The sequence below is a fragment of the Terrapene carolina genome, unplaced genomic scaffold (assembly GCF_002925995.2).
Source record: "Terrapene carolina triunguis isolate 2854851 unplaced genomic scaffold, T_m_triunguis-2.0 Scaffold136, whole genome shotgun sequence".
NCBI classification, from domain to species: Eukaryota; Metazoa; Chordata; order Testudines; family Emydidae; genus Terrapene; species Terrapene triunguis.
This window is the reverse complement of record NW_020664487.1, coordinates 6514209-6532124: the sequence shown is the minus strand read 5'-3', so window position 1 is coordinate 6532124 and position 17916 is coordinate 6514209.

Sequence of the window (17916 nt, the reverse complement as noted above, 5' to 3'; positions counted from 1 at the left end):
TACAGCAAAAAATAAAATCTGACACTAGGGTCCAATGCATTCTCAGCAATAGCCCTGGTCGAACATGGTGTTATTGAAATGCGTTGTTCCGTTTGGAAAATGGCACCTGTCAGAGAAGAGAGAGACAGTTCACTTTAGTATGTTCACCTCCCTTAGATCAGAGGATTACAAAGGTAAATAAATCCCTATCACATGGCAGGGGGCCTTGTCCACTCCCTCCAGTGGTGGTTGCTGCTTCTCCAATACAAATGAAACTTAATAGAAAACCTCCACCACAAATTAAGGCAGCCAGTTAATAAAACACAGCAGTGGAGTCTAGGATGGAGACTAGGGTAGGCTACTGAGAGAGGAAAAGAGGAATTTTCTCCTTCTGGACATCAGTCTGTTACTACTCATTCTGAACCGCAATGGTTTTCTTAGCACCCGGCCACCTCTGGTTCTCAAAACAGTTCTCTCTGCCATGGCCAGGGGTGGATCCACCACTTGGAGCTGTCTATAATCCTACCTGCCATATGAGGCCACAACAGGGGTACCCCTAACTTGCCCAGCAATATCGTCAATTTATCCAGCTACACACACAACCCAGCAGAAGAGTCTGTCCTATCTCGGGGACTCTCTTTTTGACCCAGCACCCCCACGAACATGATACAGTTCTGCGGTGATCTGGAAGCCTACTTTCGCCACCTCCGACTCAAAGAATACTTTCAAGATAACACTGAACAGCGCACTGATAAACAGATACCCTCCTACCAACAACACAGGAAGAAGAACTCCACATGGACTCCTCCTGAGGGTCGAAATGACAGTCTGGACCTATACATAGAATGCTTCCGCCAACGTGCACAGGCAGAAATTGTGGAAAAACAACATCGCTTGCCTCATAACCTAAGTCGTGCAGAACACAATGCCATCCACAGCCTCAGAAACCACCCTGACATTATCATCAAAGAGGCTGATAAAGGAGGTGCTGTTGTCATCATGAACAGGTCTGACTACCAGAAGGAGGCTGCCAGACAACTCTCCAATACCAAATTCTACAGGCCACTTTCCTCAGATCCCACTGAGGAATACACTAAGAAACTGCACCATCTACTCAGGACACTCCCTACACTAACACAGGAACAAATCAACATGCCCTTAGAGCCCCGACCGGGGTTATTCTATCTACTACCCAAGATCCACAAACCTGGAAATCCTGGACGCCCCATCATCTCGGGCATTGGCACTCTCACTGAAGGACTGTCTGGATATGTGGACTCCCTACTCAGACCCTACGCCACCAGCACTCCCAGCTATCTCCGTGACACCACTGATTTCCTGAGAAAACTACAATGCATAGGTGACCTCCCAGAAAACACCATCCTAGCCACCATGGATGTAGAGGCTCTCTATACAAACATCCCACACACAGATGGAATACAAGCTGTCAGGAACAGTATCCCTGATGATGACACAGCACAACTTGTTGCTGAGCTCTGTGACTTTATCCTCACACACAATTATTTCAAATTTGGTGACAATATATACCTCCAGACCAGTGGCACCGCTATGGGCACCCGCATGGCCCCACAATATGCCAACATTTTTATGGCTGACCTGGAACAATGCTTCCTCAGCTCTCGTCCACTCACGCCCCTTCTCTACCTACGCTACATTGATGACATCTTCATCATCTGGACCCATGGGAAGGAGACCCTGGAAGAATTCCACCATGATTTCAACAGCTTCCACCCCACCATTAACCTCAGCCTGGACCAATCTACACGGGAGGTCCACTTCCTAGACACCACCGTACAAATAAGTGATGGCCACGTTAACACCACCCTATACCGAAAACCCACCGACCGCTACGCCTACCTTCATGCCTCCAGCTTCCACCCCGGACACACCACACGATCCATCGTCTACAGCCAAGCGCTGAGGTACAACCGCATCTGCTCCAACCCCTCAGACAGAGACCAACACCTACAAGATCTTCACCAAGCATTCTCAAAACTATGATACCCACACAAGGAAATAAAGAAACAAATCAACAGAGCCAGACGTGTACCCGGAAGCCTCCTGCTACAAGACAGGCCCAAAAAAGAAACCAACAGAACTCCATTGGCCATCACCTACAGTCCTCAGCTTAAACCTCTCCAACGCATCATCAGTGATCTACAACCCATCCTGGACAATGATCCCTCGCTTTCACAGACCTTGGGAGGAAGGCCAGTCCTCGCCCACAGACAACCCGCCAACCTTAAGCATATTCTCACCAGCAACCACGCACCGCACCATAACAACTCTAACTCAGGAACCAACCCATGCAACAAACCTCGATGCCAACTCTGCCCACATATCTACACCAGCAACACCATCACAGGACCTAACCAGATCAGCTACAACATCACCGGCTCATTCACCTGCATGTCCACCAATGTTATATATGCCATCATGTGCCAGCAATGCCCCTCTGCTATGTACATTGGCCAAACTGGACAGTCACTCGCAAGAGGATAAATGGACACAAGTCAGATATCAGGAATGGCAATATACAAAAACCTGTAGGAGAACACTTCAACCTCCCTGGCCACACAATAGCCACAATAGATGTAAAGGTAGCCATCTTACAGCAAAAATACTTCAGGACCAGACTCCAAAGAGAAACTGCTGAGCTCCAGTTCATTTGCAAATTTGACACCATCAGATCAGGATTAAACAAAGACTGTGAAAGGCTATCCAACTACAGAAGCAGTTTCTCCTCCCTTGGTGTTCACACCTCAACTGCTAGCAGAGCACCTCACCCTCCCTGATTGAACTAACCTCGTTATCTCCATACTGATTTATACCTGCCTCTGGAAATTTCCATTACTTGCATCTGATGAAGTGGGCATTCACCCACGAAAGCTTATGCTCCAATACTTCTGTTAGTCTTAAAGGTGCCACAGGACCCTCTGTTGCTTTTTACAGATTCAGACTAACACGGCTACCCCTCTGACACTTGACACTTGGAACTCGTTTGCTGTCATTGTCAGTAGCTGGTTGGGTGTCAGTTACTGCTCTCAGGAAAGAGAGCTGGTGTCATCCGTCAGCTTTATTTAGGTGCCTTCTGATGCTGGACTTGATGATGTATGATCTTGCTGCAATTGATACAGTTGTTACTTTGTTAGATTTTAAATAGAAAGTGTCTGGCAGCCTGCCGTTATCTCCCTCATGCAAAGGAGGTAACTGTTTAACTAGCGTATCATCATATTTGTTCCTAATCTAGTTTCCTGGCAAATAGGGGTTTTTAAAACTACTTCAGGCTTCATTGTCTTTGGCGCAATATGCTTGTTAAAAAAGCAAACAGGATGTTAGGAATCATTAAAAAAGGGATAGAGAATAAGATGGAGAATATCTTATTGCCCTTATATAAATCCGTGGTATGCCCACATCTTGAATACTGGATACAGATGTGGTCTCCTCATCTCAAAAAAGATATACTGGCATTAGAAAAGGTTCAGAAAAGGGCAACAAAAATGATTAGGGGTTTGGAACGGGTCCCATATGAGGAGAGATTAAAGAGGCTAGGACTCTTCAGCTTGGAAAAGAGGAGACTAAGGGGGGATATGATAGAGGTATATAAAATCACGAGTGATGTGGAGAAAGTGAATAAGGAAAAGTTATTTACTTGTTCCCATAATATAAGAACTAGGGGCCACCAAATGAAATTAATGGGTAGCAGGTTTAAAACAAATAAAAGGAAGTTCTTCTTCACACAGCGCATTCAACCTGTGGAACTCCTTGCCTGAGGAGGTTGTGAAGGCTAGGACTATAATAGGGTTTAAAAGAGAAGTGGATAAATTCATGGAGGTTAAGTCCATTAATGGCTATTAACCAGGATGGGTAAGGAATGGTGTCCCTAGCCTCTGTTTGTCAGAGGGTGGAGATGGACGGCAGGAGAGAGATCACTTGATCATTACCTGTTAGGTTCACTCCCTCTGGGGCACCTGGCATTGGCCACTGTTGGTAGACAGGATACTGGGCTGGATGGACCTTTGGTCTGACCCAGTATGGCCATTCTTATGTTCTTATGTTGGCACTGAAGTTTTTTGTTCTGCCATAAGTCTCTGAACTGGTGATCCTAGTGAAGCACTGCGAGGTGTATTATGAATTTCGAATAATGCTAAAGATGGATCCATTGGATCTATAAGGGCCATGTAAAAAAATAGACTTCTTTGCCCTATCTCCTCTGCTTCTCCTCGCTTTCTCGCTGACTGTGCATGTAAGGGCTTGACATTATGTGACTGAACCAGTGCATCACAACTGCTGAACTGGCTCTTGAATCGTGAGCCATTATCTGTTAACTCACTGGAAGCCCATTGTGACTAAGCTGCAAATCACACGTTGTTACTTGGTGATTCAAGGTGTCGTGCGATAGTCCAGTTCCAAAACACATGAGTAGTAATCCACTAATAAAGAGGTAATCTTATCTTTCCCTTTTTAGTTCAAAACCACGAGTCAATATTGAACCAAGGTGATCACAAATCTCACATCTTTGCAGCTGTTCTTATTGCTGCTTGTATTTACCGCAGATTTTACGCTTGGAACATCAATGGGTCTGAAATCATTTGGGCACTTTTGAAAAGGTTATCCCTTATACTCCATAACAGCACTAAGGCGTGGCCAGGAAAGACATCTCAAGCTGTCTGCCTTCCCTTCTCCGTGCCCAGATGGGCACTGAGGATAATGCTTAACATTTCTAACCTCATGCCTGTGGTACTGTCATGGAGTCGCCGGGCAATGCTCTGGAACTACTCCATACGAAGCCAGTCAGGACTCTGGGGGAGCCTCCTTTCTCTGAGCAGACTGTCTCCAGGGCAAGAAGCTTCCACAGCTTCCACCTTCCTGGGTCTGACCTTGGAGCATTTAGCATCCCCTTCCACACCGTGCGCTTCCCACAGCGAGTCCGCACAGGCGGGGCTCCTGGGGAAGCCAGTGGGTCCTGCACCCCAACTCCGTGGTCAGACGTGACTCTCAGCCAGCCAGTAAAACGGAAAGTTTATTAGAAGACAGGAACACAGTCCAAAACAGAGCTTGTAGGTACAGGAAACAGGACCCCTAAGTCAGGTCCATCTTGGGAGCAGGGAGACCAGGCCCCGGGTCTGGGCCTCCCTATTTTTCCCCAGCCAGCTCTAAACTGAAACTCTCCAGCCCCTCCTCTGGCCTTTGTCTCTTTCCTGGGCCAGGAGGCCACCTGATCTCTTTTTGCTCCAACACCTTCAGTTGGCACCTTTGCAGGGGAGGGGCCCAGGCCATCAGTTGCCAGGAGACAGGGTGTCGGCCATTTTCTGTGCAGACAGCATCACACTGGCCCTCTAGGGCTCTGCAACAATCACACACCCTTATCCCACCACCTAGCTACTTAAGAAAGGCATAGAGGAAACTGAGGCACCCACACAGTATTTGGAGAAAACATTAAGAACATTCCCACTTTGTCACAGGTACAGTGGCATGACATTCTTTGTATAAAATCCCATCATATGTGGCAATTCAGTCTCTGATCCTATTAAGCATGGAAGGACCTGGGCTTTTTCTGTTGACTGTCCATTTAGGATCACTTTCTCCAGCTGTTATAAGGTTGGTTTAATTTGCATTTCTGAGGTTGTCATGTCATTTCAGAAATGGGTAAGACAAGGGTCATATTTACTTCAAAGTCCTCTTTCATTTATTTAGAGGTGCTCTTGAAAGCATGTTGGCTATAAGAAACTGGCTAACCAAGCTTGCATTTTAATGAGTACTGTTGCAATTGCAGGGTCCTGGTTGGAAGCCCAGACTGTGCTTTACGCAACGGTTTTTGTAATATTTCTTCCAGTGGTTCGCCATCTTCCTGCCTTGATCGATTGCTGCCCAAAAAGCTAATTACTAAGACTGCGTGTATCTTAAACTGATTGCCAGCATTTCTGTTTCAACATGAGCACTACTCTGTTGGTTTAGTCAATGCATGGGAAGCACATGCCAGCACTGAACATGCTGTAGGATAGCCCCATACTCATGTGTGGTCTTGCTCGGTACACTGGCTTCCCATAGAATTTCAAATCAAGGCCAGAGTCTCAGTCCTTATCTTCAAAACGCTCCATGACCTGGGCCTAAGATGTCTAAAATATCGCCTAAAGCTCTGATGAAGAATTCAGGGTTGCCCACTCTGCTCCTCTGGCACAATTGCTCTCTCTACAGTGAAGGTAAAGCCAATCTGGGCAAGAGAAAGAACTTTCTCGGGGGCTGGTCGGAGACTGTGGAATGAACGCCCACAGGAACAAAGAACCATCACAAACCTGCCCACCTTTGGTTTCCAGTGCAGGACCTTGCCTTCTCTAACATAAATACAGAGCAAAATGTTTATTAAAAAACCCCAAACTTAGAAAAACAAAACCAGCCTCCCTCTGGTCCCCAACCGCCCCCCCTTCGAAACTCCCCCCTCTACCAAAACAAGACACTCCACTGCACTCACTTCTCTTTCTGGGGGGATGATGAGAAACCAAACCACATGTGACACATGTGTAGTCATGCTCCTTAATGCACTACTGGAAGGCGCTCAGATATCTCAGCTCTTCGGGTGATGAGCGTGGCGTGGGAATCCCCGTAAGCCGGATCTTTGGTACCTGGTAAACCGGCTTTTGCTGAGTATCTGGAGCAGAGGCCAGGAACCGGCCCTTTGAATCTGAGAGCTGCTGCTGCTTCGTCTGCAGCTGGAAAACATTGACTGGAGTAGAAGTGGAAGCTACAGTGGCAGTCGGACCAGGGCTGTGCTTCATGTTTGCAAAGGACTTCGCTGTTTGCTGTTCCATGTTTGCACCCAAAGTTCCTTCACTATCTGGGTAGTGCCAGTCTTTTTAGAGGAGTCCAGGGGTGTTCTACCTTGGGAATATTATTTGTAAACATTTATCATGTGGTGCCGATCAAAAGTAAAAATGTGCATTGACTTCATGAGCAAAAAATAAGTCTTTGTTGGCGGGGATAAAATTAGCAGCATGCAGAGAGGGGTTCTCCGATACGGTGGTGATGGAGGAGGCATATAAGAAACTACATCAAAATGGATACGTTGGGAGAATTCCGTCAAAAGCAAGGGGCTCTCCTTTATTAATTCAGACCCTAGAATGGGTGTCTGGATATACTAGAGATGGGTTCAGGCAGTAACCGTGTGTTGCTTTTGGCAAAACCTCAGTCACTGGGCCAGATCCTCCTTTGGTATATATCTGCATCGCTTCAGTGGAGTTGGCAATTTACATCAGCTGAGGATCTGGCCCATTGTGTTTTGTTTATGGCAAGAACAAACCACCGTGGTTTTGGATCCTATGGGGAAGGGAAAGTATGTATTTTCTAAGTTCCAAGCTTGCTTATGATATAATCATAGAGGAAATCATTTGCTTCCCTTTTTGAAATAATTCCTGCGCTGTTTCCAGGAGGGGAATCCAATAGACACTATGCAAACTCAGGCTCAAGATGACTAATCAACATACCGTATAAGAGCATGTAACATACCAGCCTCCAGCACAACAGTATGAATGGTTTACAGATATGTTACAGAGGGGATTTTCAAAAGCACTAAACATCAGTTTAACTCTGCTCCCAAGTGAGAGTTTTACTATTGACGTCAGTGAACTGCTGTTGGAGCAGTGATGAGGCATCTGAAAAACTCACCCATAATATATAAAGTCACCAATGTACACCAGCCCCGAGACCAGCAAACACACACAGGTGCATATGGTTAAAACAGCCCCTAGAGTACGCAAGAATGTGTCTTTGCTTTGTGGGGGCTGTGTTTCTGGACGCTCTTATACCAGAAATGCATAGATCAGTCTGTAAGAAACCAGCCCCGAACACAGTGAAAATCCACAGTCTTGGAGTGTGTTTCAGCTGATAAATAGCCAGACGTTCAGCTGCTTCTCCAAATTTTCCCAGCTTGTTACCAAGCCTATACCGCAGCAATGCAAGAATGAGAGAAAACATGCAACAGATTGGCCCCGCCAGTGTTTTGTGAATTGTCCTTCTCTGTATTGGATGTGTTCAGATTCTAATGTAGCTAGGCCCAAACCCAGCCAATGCAGGGCCCTTCCTCAGTCACATTCGTTCCTGCAAATTCTGACCCCGGAGAGGGCTTCCACGGGTTCCTGGAAAGGAGCAGATGTTGCCTTGGTAGTGACTGACATCCCATTCAGCATAGGCAGTGAGAGATCGTCATGCAGGGGTCTCCTCCACACACAGATCATGGATAGGAAGATTCCCAACCTGCCGCCTCAGTAATTTGCACTTTAACCCAGGAAGGAAATAAAAGTTCAGGCAGGAAGTACCCTTGTTTTGCCATGCTTAGATAGAATGCAAGTAGGGTGACCAGACAGCAAATGTGAAAAATCGGGTCGGGGGGTAATAGGAGCCTATATAAGAAAAAGACCCCAAAATCGGGACTGTCCCTATAAAATTGGGACATCTGGTCACCCTAAATGCAAGCCCACGTGAACTCAGATCAATGGCCCACGTTCACACTGCAGAAGATTTTAGTGAGAGTATTTTTTTTTCTTCAAAAATGCATCGTCCTTCTGTAGTACACAATTCATCTGTGGAACTCATTGCCACAAGGTATAGGCCAAGAGCTTGCAAGAATAAAATAGAGTAGACCTTTATATGATAAGTGTATTCAGAATCGGAACACTAAGTATTAAATAAACAAGCACTTTCGAGGAGATGCAGCCCCTCCTACTTCAGGGCACAAACCAATCTCTAACTATTGGGGTTAGGAAGTAATTTTCCCTAGGAATAGGTTACCCCGAAACTGCCTACTGTAGGGCTGCTTCCTCTGAAGCATCAGGTAGGTGACTAGATGGGCCACTGGTCTGATTCAGTGCATCAGGCTCAGATCCACAAAGGTATTTTGGCTCCTAATTTGTCTTGATTTCAATGGAAATGGGGAGCCTAAATACCTTTGTGGATCTGGGCCACGGGGTGTAATCCCCAAAGCAGTCAAATGGAGAAGCGTGTACGGGTGTGAAAGGGAGGCGCCAGATTAGGGAGCAGCGTTTGAGAACAGACTATAGCTGGGATTCGGCATGCTATTTAAGCATGTGCTGAACTTCGAGCAAGTGAGTCCCACTGAAGTCGAGGGGCTACTCACCACAGGCCCCCATTCGGGGGACTTGCTCAAAGTTCCCTAGGCTGTGGAGTGGGGGTGGGGGGCATGGCCCGACCACTGGTAAGCAGTGGGCCTGTTATAAATCAGTTTGGCCGCTGTTGGAGTGGTCCGGCTGCAGGGTTGCGATGCCACTCTAATATGATACGGCTGCCCCTCCGTTCAGAGAGTGGGGCAAGCAGGCATGGGGAACAGGTTCCTCCCCCCGCCCCAGAAATATCTGAACTGGCATGGCATCACTGCTACTCCCACCCTTGCAGTTAAGCATGTACCTAAGTACCTCGCTTGGATCAAGCTCGGTGAGAGGACAGGAATTTAATTATAACAGCTGGAAAATGACTGCAGAGCAAAATGTTAGCTGTACTGTCCAGAAAACCTCCTGGGAGCAGAGCACGTCTCTGAGCTCTCGGCAGCAAGCTAGACCTAAATGCCGCTGCAGGAACCTCTGGGAGCTGCAGCAGACTTGAAATGGTGTGACTGCTTCATCTGTAGTAGTGCACATAGGATTTGATTGCATGTCACCTGGAATTCAATAAGGCAATCCCTGCAGCAGGGCCTGTGTTTGATGCTAAATTGCGGGAGGAGCCTATCAAGAGGAGGGAGGAGAAGTGAGGCGAGCGTGTACAGGCTGTGACCTGTCGGACGGGTTACCCTCCTGCCTTGATGAAGCCGCAGCACATGGGTGGCCCGACATCACTGTGGCTTCCATTAGTCACCCTGGGTGTGAGCTGGCACCCTTGCAATGTTGTGAAAGGCGGCGTTTCCAATTGCAAAGCTTTTCCCGTGTCCTGGGCGTTAGCAGCAAGCGTGTGGGGAGGGCAGATGTGGTCGATCAATCCGATGAAGCTGGGATAGGGAGAAACAAAACATTAAAAGTACTGTGTTTGCCAGCAGTCCCCCCCGCAAACCCTGGGGAAGCCTCAAAAGTTGTTTCTCGCCCCCCCGCCCCCGGAACTGGAATAGTCTCAGGTTACCTCCCTCCTAGGGTGACCAGATGGCCTGATTTTTATGGGACAGTCCCACTATTCGGGGATTTGTCAGATATAGGTGCCTATTAACCCCCCCCTCCAGTCCCAATTTTTCACACTTGCTATCTGGTCACCTTACCCCCTGAATAGCTTTCTGGGGCATTCCTATATCTCATATTGATCCCTGCTGTGGTGCAGAGGGTTTTAGGATAGCCCTCCATACCCTAATGAAGATCAGCCCGAATGGGCAGACTACGGTGCCTAGTGGAGTGGTGGGGAGGGGGCTCCCTGTGCCTCAGTTTCCCCATCTGTGACATGGGGATGATTCATAGATTCTAGGACTGGAAGGGACCTTGAGAGGTCATCGAGTCCAGTCCCCTGCCTGCATGGCAGACCAAATACTGTCTAGACCATCCCTGATAGACATTTATCTAACCTACTCTTAAATATCTCCAGAGATGGAGATTCCACAACCTCCCTAGATGATGATACTGACCTGCTTTGCAAAGTGCTTTGTGATTGATGCATGAAAAATGCGATATAAGAGCTGGATATTATTATGATGTGACTCCGTTTAATTAGCCCCAAATGAGAAAGCTAACAGATAAAACTCAACTGGAGCAGGGGGTTGTCTTATTGTTGTTTGTATGTATGTATGTATGTATGGTGCCCTGCACATTGGGGCCCTGGTCTCTAATTGCGGCTTCTAGACGTGACTGTAATACAAATAATTTAAAAGACTAGCTTCAAATTTCAGATACACATTTTTAAAGACAAATTTCCTCTGGTTGTAATTGGTAAAACGAACAAACTACCTTTGCTGCTGTTGTTCTCGAAACACTCATAGGGTTTTAATTAGCAGTTTGCCATGAATAAATCACCCACTTCCTAATGCTCTGGCGCAGGAGAAATGGCTTTTGGGGAGGTGTGGTTCGGCATTGGTCACTTTAATTACAGTCAAAATGATTTACTCCCAGGAGTCCCCCATTGTGACCCGATCTGACAGTAATTCGCAGTCCAGATGGTCAGGCGGTTGAAGCAGTGACGGCGTTGCAGAAATGCCTGGCGCAGATGTAGAGGTGTCGTCAGTTCGCTGCTTTATCCCTGCCCAACAGGGGGAGGTAACTCTCCTTGGAAAATGTACCTGTGTTCCACGGTCTGTATTCCATTTCTCAATAACCGCGTGTACTCTACCACTGCTGATCCATCTTCTGGAGCACACTCTGCCACAGAGCAGATGCTGATTTATTTAGGGAGGGGGAAAATCTCAGTAGAGAGAAAGTCCAGATTGTAATTAAGAATTTATACAATTTGGATTTTTTTTTTGCCACCCTATTCCCCCGCCACCCCGCCCGCCATGCATTACAAATCTCCACTGACACTAATGAAGCTCACACAGGGCTCTGGAGGCTGGCGAATTGACGCAGCTCGCTCCCCACATCTGAGCATCACATTCTGGCAAGGATGCGACCGCAAAAGGAATTGATACGTTTTGTTCGAAGCCCTGTAACCAAATAGTAAATGCCTCAAATAGTTCCTTTTTCCAAGCCCCACACCGGTGTAGGACAGACTTACAGTGGAGAAGGGAACAGTCCCCAACCCCGTTATGTTATCCTCAGTGGGTAGAAATCAACATCCTGGGCCTGCCCCTGCCCCGTTGCCATACAAGGGAGTTTTGACACTGACTGCAGGGTGAGCAGGACCAAACCCTGTCTACATTAGCAGGCAGGGTAGATCGGTCCATTGCAGAATCTGAATCAAATACATGGCGGGGGGTGGGGGGGTGACTTATTCACACCTTGGCATGGCTATGCTGGTAGCCACTTGAAGCCTCCCTATGCTGCCCCAGTGGTGTAAGAGACAATGGTATAAATGTGCCTGAGGCCTATTGGTTCACTGCAGCAGATGACCATGGTAAGTTAAAGGGTGTGATTTGCATTGTCTTGCCCCTTGGGGGATCACTTTGACACCCATGCCAAATGAACAGAACATCGCCCACATCAGACCTGTAGTGGCGTATGCTCGCTTCACACAAGTGTAAGTGATTACACAGGGGGCCAGGGCAGCAGAGAATCAGAGCCCAGAGATTGCTGAATAGGTTTCCGATTGCAAATTGACACATAACGGACCCCAGCTGTCCTTACGTCTCCCACTTTTACGCTGGTGCAGCTCCACTGGCTTGAGTGGAGTTGCTCCTTCTTTAGACTGGGGTAAGAGAGAGGGGACGTGAGCCAGGTACGGTATTTGTAGTCTCTTTTTCCACCTGTTGGCAGAAGAACTGATTGAAAATGACTTTTGCATGGGAACCCTCTGGAATGAATTCAGCTCTGCTCTGACGAGGGGGAAATCAAAAGCAATATTAATCACCAAGGAACCACAAGAGTTAACTAATGAAGTGTCACAGGCCTTGGGTAGCATGTGTCACCCCATCCCCAGGTAGCGGGAGAGACAGCCTGGAAGTAGGCTTGAGTGGGTGTCAGGGCGGGGAGATAATGCCCTAAGAAGGAGGACACCGGCTAATTATATCAGACAAGAAAATATTGCGGGCTACTAGTGCCCAGAGAGGTCAATCACTGATTTCTGCAGTAGGGAAAGGGGTGTGGGATCATCTCGGAGTGCCGATTAACCTGCTTGTTCATAACAGCCCATGGTAAATGTAGATAGACAGGCCCTGACTATACTGGAGAATTTTGCACTCATGTAAACTCTGCAGTATCGTTGTGTTGCATGAGGACAAAACGGGCTTGGAAGGCATTAATGAGTTATGAAGGGGATCTGCACTGGTGCATGCAGCACTGGTGCACACTGGGGCAGTGTGTTTACATTAGCAGTAATTGCACAAGACAACAGTTGCCAAACAGGTACCATTGTTCTGTGGGTGAGGCGACTCGATGGGGAGCAGCTGGCCTGGGTTCGATTCTCAGCTCTGCTTGCTGTGCCTGGCTTTCCCCGTTGACATAATGGTGATGATCGTGCTTATGCACCTTTCGAAAGTGCTTTGACATCTATGGATGAAAAATACTGGAGAAAATCTGTGTAGTTCCACTGACTTCAATGACAATGCCTATTTACACCAGCTCAGCATCTGGCCCAATACCATTATTATAGAGCAAGATTCACTGCACATCCCTTGAGTGCATCTATCTAAATGTCCTCGCACACTTTAGGGTAACCGGTTTGATCAGCTGCAGCTGCATTTGGTTTAGAGGGCCACACCCCATTACATGGTTAAAAATGTAGTGGAACATTGCATCTTGCTTCTAGGTTATGATTCCAGTTTTATTACCTCCAAGCCAAACATCTTGCTACATCTCCTCCTCCCCAAACAAGCCATTTTTGAGTGACTGCATTTGTAAAAAAAAAAAAAAAGATGAGAATTTCTTAATGTGTGGAAAACATTGTATTCCTTGCACCTAGGCGATTCCAAGTAACCCAAAACTGATTTCACCAAACTTTATTGAAAGACAGCACCTCTAGTGTGAGATCAAGCAGGAAAAACATCATTTCAAATCCTCAATTTCCTCCCAGGTTTGTGCCAAAAAACCAGTGTTTTATAATGAAAATGCTTCCCCAGTTATCTCTCCAGGGACTTGAATGGCACCTATCACCATTGTAGTTGAGAACCTCACAATCATTAAGGGATCTTAGCCTCAGACAAGGAAAATAGTAGTGTCCCCATTGTACAGATGGGGAACTGAGGCACTAAAAAATTAAGTGACTTGCCCAAACTCCCAGAGAGGGACTGGGGTTGAGCCAGGCGTGAGACTCTTTTGAATCCAAGTGTTCTGTCCCAGCCGCTGCACGTTCCCAGCTAGAACATTAGTGTGGCTACTCTAAGGACTGTCTGTGAGGGGATTGAGGACAGATGTGGTGCTCTGTTAAGCCCAGTCCTGCAAACTGCTCAGTGTGGCCAGACCCCTGCACCTGTTCAGGGCCCCTCTGAAGTCAACGGGGCTCTGCAAAGCACAGTGGTCAATCCGCAGCGTCACTTCCAGGATGGGGGACTTGAAGGAGAACAGGAACAGGTTGTTTTTTGTTTTTTAAAGAAGTCAACTCTCATTTCTGGCACTAATCTTTGTTACCAGTACTTGGCACTTACTAAACCATTTTTAGAGGTGGGATTTCAAAAGCACTCAGGCCTGGCCTGACTCTGCTCCCTTTGAAGTCAAGAGGCAATTTCCCGTGGACTTTGCACACTTCATCCTCAAAGTGCCTAACAAATAATTAAACTGTCTACCAGCTCAGTGGGGGCAACAGAAAGAAATGATGGGCTCTGGGCATGTCTAATGCTGGAAAAATTAGGTTCCAACTTCCACCAACTGTACAGCTGCAATGGTGCTAGGTCATGCATGAAGACAATTTTCAGGTGTTTTACCACTATATGTCATGAAAACATGCTCTGTTGTAAAATTACCCTCACCTCATCAATGCAACACTGACACCATTGCTACCTAGTGCAGGTGCAGGGTTGTGAGAATTTCCTTAATGTAGACTGTGACCTGAAAGCACTCTAATGCCAGAGGGCAAGGGCTTCCCGATATCAGTGCATCTCAGCTGGTCTGACCAGCTGGGTGTACCTCAACTCACTGTTGTAATAATCTGTATCTAAAAGGTATCATGCAAGGGATCAGATGCAAACTGGTAACCTGCTGCTCATTAATATTATTGTGTGGTATATGCAGAGTTGATATATGAAAAATTATAAATATATGATGAAACTATGTCCTTAGCATGTGTTTGGCAAGTAAGGTGGAAGTCACCCTGCCCTAGACAAAGGAATGTGGTCCTACCCGCTTGAATGTGTCCAGTATAAATTGAGCAGGGAGAGACAATGCAAGTACATTTACATAAAAGGTCAACAAAGCCATCGAACTACCACATGGGGGAGATAGTTAAGAAGCATTCTTGACCAGGGGAGGAGACTGCACAAATTAACATGTCATCAGCTTGCTGGTGGACCTCCCAGAAGGGCTTCTTGCCTTTGAAAACAAAGATAAAACTTGGAGGGTATAAGCAAAGAGAAAAAGCCATTTTGGCATTGTGATGTTGTCTAATTAAAATGTAACCATGCAAATCATTATTGCTACCACTGTTATATAATTGCAATGAATCTTATACAAAGTATAATGCATGGCCAGAAAGGGTTAAACAGCTTGCAGGCTGAATGACCCAAAGCCAACCTTTAAAGTCATGTTAGAATGGTAATGAGGGCCATTCAATGCTAGATAGGCTAGAACTTTGAAATGCAAACCTATGTTGTTAGAAGTTAGAAGTAATACTAATTGTCTCTGTGTACTCATAAACGTTAGCCATGTAAACAGACAGTTCCTGTCTGTCACAATAACTATTAATTCAAGGATCAAAAGGAAATATTAACGTTTAGATTAGTGGTTCCCAAACTTGGTTCGTGGCTTGTTCAGGGTAAGCCCCTGGTGGGCCACGAGACGTTTTGTTTACCTGAGCGTCCGCAGGTACAGCCGCTCCCAGCTCCCAGTGGCCGCGGTAGCCAACTTAGGGAACCACTGATTTAGATGAATCTTGGGTGAAATAATGTCATTGTCTGTATGTCCTTTGAAATTAGTGATAGACTGCCTAATGGATAAATTACCCTATGTTAATTTGTGTAACTAATTACTGGTGGTGCTTAGGAAACAAAAGGCTACATCAAAAGCCTATTGTTCACCCAGGACTGTGTGGTCAAGTGGCTGCTAGAAAACTGTATAAAAGATCCTTGGGTCCTGATCCTGTCATCTCAGATCTGCTTAAGCTTCACCAGGGGAAGTTTGAGTTGCAAGATTGAGATCCCAGTTAAGCTGGAACACCCTGAATTTGATATTGACCACTGGACTATAACCTATGGACTAAATTCTAAAAGAACTCTTTGCAACTACAAAGCTCACCAACTCGGCTAGGAATCTGAACCTCAAGAATTGAACTCATATCTGTACGTATACTGATCTTTTAACCATTCTCTCTCTCTTTTCTTTTTTAAAATAAATTTTAGTTTAGTTAATAAGAATTGGCTGTAAGCATGTATTTGGGTAAGATCTGGAATATTCATTAATGTGGGAGGTAATGTGTCCGATCCTTTGGGATTGGAAGAACCTTTTCTTTTATATGATGAAAAAGATTTTCAGTAATCTTCATCATTCTTGACTTGGGTATCTGGGTGGAGGCCTGAGGCTGGGTTACTTTAATGGAACTGTGTTGTTGGCTTCTGGGCAACCAATGAGGTAATAAAGAAACTGTTTTGTGCTGGCTTGGTAAATCTAAGTATTGGAATATCCACCAGCTTTGGGGATTGTCTGCCCCATTCTTTGCAGTTCACCCTAATTGAGTGATCTCGGCTGGCTCTCCGGGGATCTTGGTCACAGGCATCCTTCTCTTGAGGAGTCAAAGAAACCAAGTGCTTTGAGCTCCGTATGTTGGGTCCTGGCTAAAGAATGGGCCAGCCATGCTGCAAGAATGACTGTGGTGGCAAAAACGTCTTTGGACTCTAAGTTGTGCTTTAGTCTCAGAAGCATATTTTTACTTTTTTCGTTTGTAACCATTTCTATCCTTATTCCTCGTGTGTGGTGTTGTGGAAAAAGTTATTGCGTGGGTAACTTTTTCCACAACAGTGGTATCCCTTAAACCTACATCCTTTTGGTAATAAACTGGTTTTCCTTTTGCCATAAGCCAACGTGGTGCTTTGATGGAAGTGGCGGATTTGTCAAGCCCCGTTAGTCGGTTTCTGTGCAGTCCCTGTAAAGGAGAAGCAAACTTGAGCTGGTTTTGTGGGTGCCACAGTCTGAGGGGCTGAGCACTGCAGAGCAAGATGGTTTGGGGGAGAACTGGGGCCTGGGAGGGTGTTAGTGTCACCCTGCCTGGTGTAACCAGGCCTGTGCTGTGCGCACCCTGCTGGCATCAGGGCTCTGAACCAAAGCTGCACAGACACCCAGAGTTACAGGGCAGGCGGTAACAAACCCCCTGACTGGGCTGAACTTCAGAGCGTCACATACATCCCCTCCCCTCCTCCCCAATCCCTTTTTCTCTATTTGGGGGTGAGTTCTCTTTCCATTTATCAGGTTGGCATTCGCTATACAAGAGGGCCTACTGCAAACTCACTCCCTGCTCTGGATCGATGCCAAACCATTGACGTTCTCTTCCCCGTTCCCAAGGGTCTGTTTTATTGCATCCCATTGACATAACAGAGATTGTATTAGGGAGTAATTAGTTGGTCAACACAGCAAACACAGAACAGTGTCAACCCCGAATAGTGAAAAGTCCAGAGTCATCCCCCCACAACTCAAAAAATGGTTTAAAAGCATGACTTAACCCCTCCCAATTTTTTTAATTTGCCTTCTGGTTTTTTAGCCTTCAGAGTTCACTTGCTTTGTGTTTTAAACAGTTCTCTGTAACCAGGAGAGCTAGAAGTGTACTGTTTTAGCTGAGATTCTCATGCTATCTCTTCTCTTGGCGCCAGCAGCTGGGACTTAAAAAACAAAACAAAACACCAAATCCCGCAAGACGGGGTAAAATCATGACGGCTGGCAACTCTGACAAAGAGAAGCAGAATTAAAAAGGAGGAGGATGCCATGTCCTCATTACTAATATCCATGAGGTGTGTATGCAATCCAACCCCCCTCTTTAGGGGCTCTAGGGTATAAAGCCATATCCGCACACAGACGTGCCCCAGTTGAGCTAAAGGTGGGATTTCAAACCAGTTCTGTTTTACACGCACACACCCACACCCTGTGTCCACACTCTTATTGGTGTCTTTCATCAGCTTAGCTTGCAGGGTGCATGTTAAACCGATGTGAT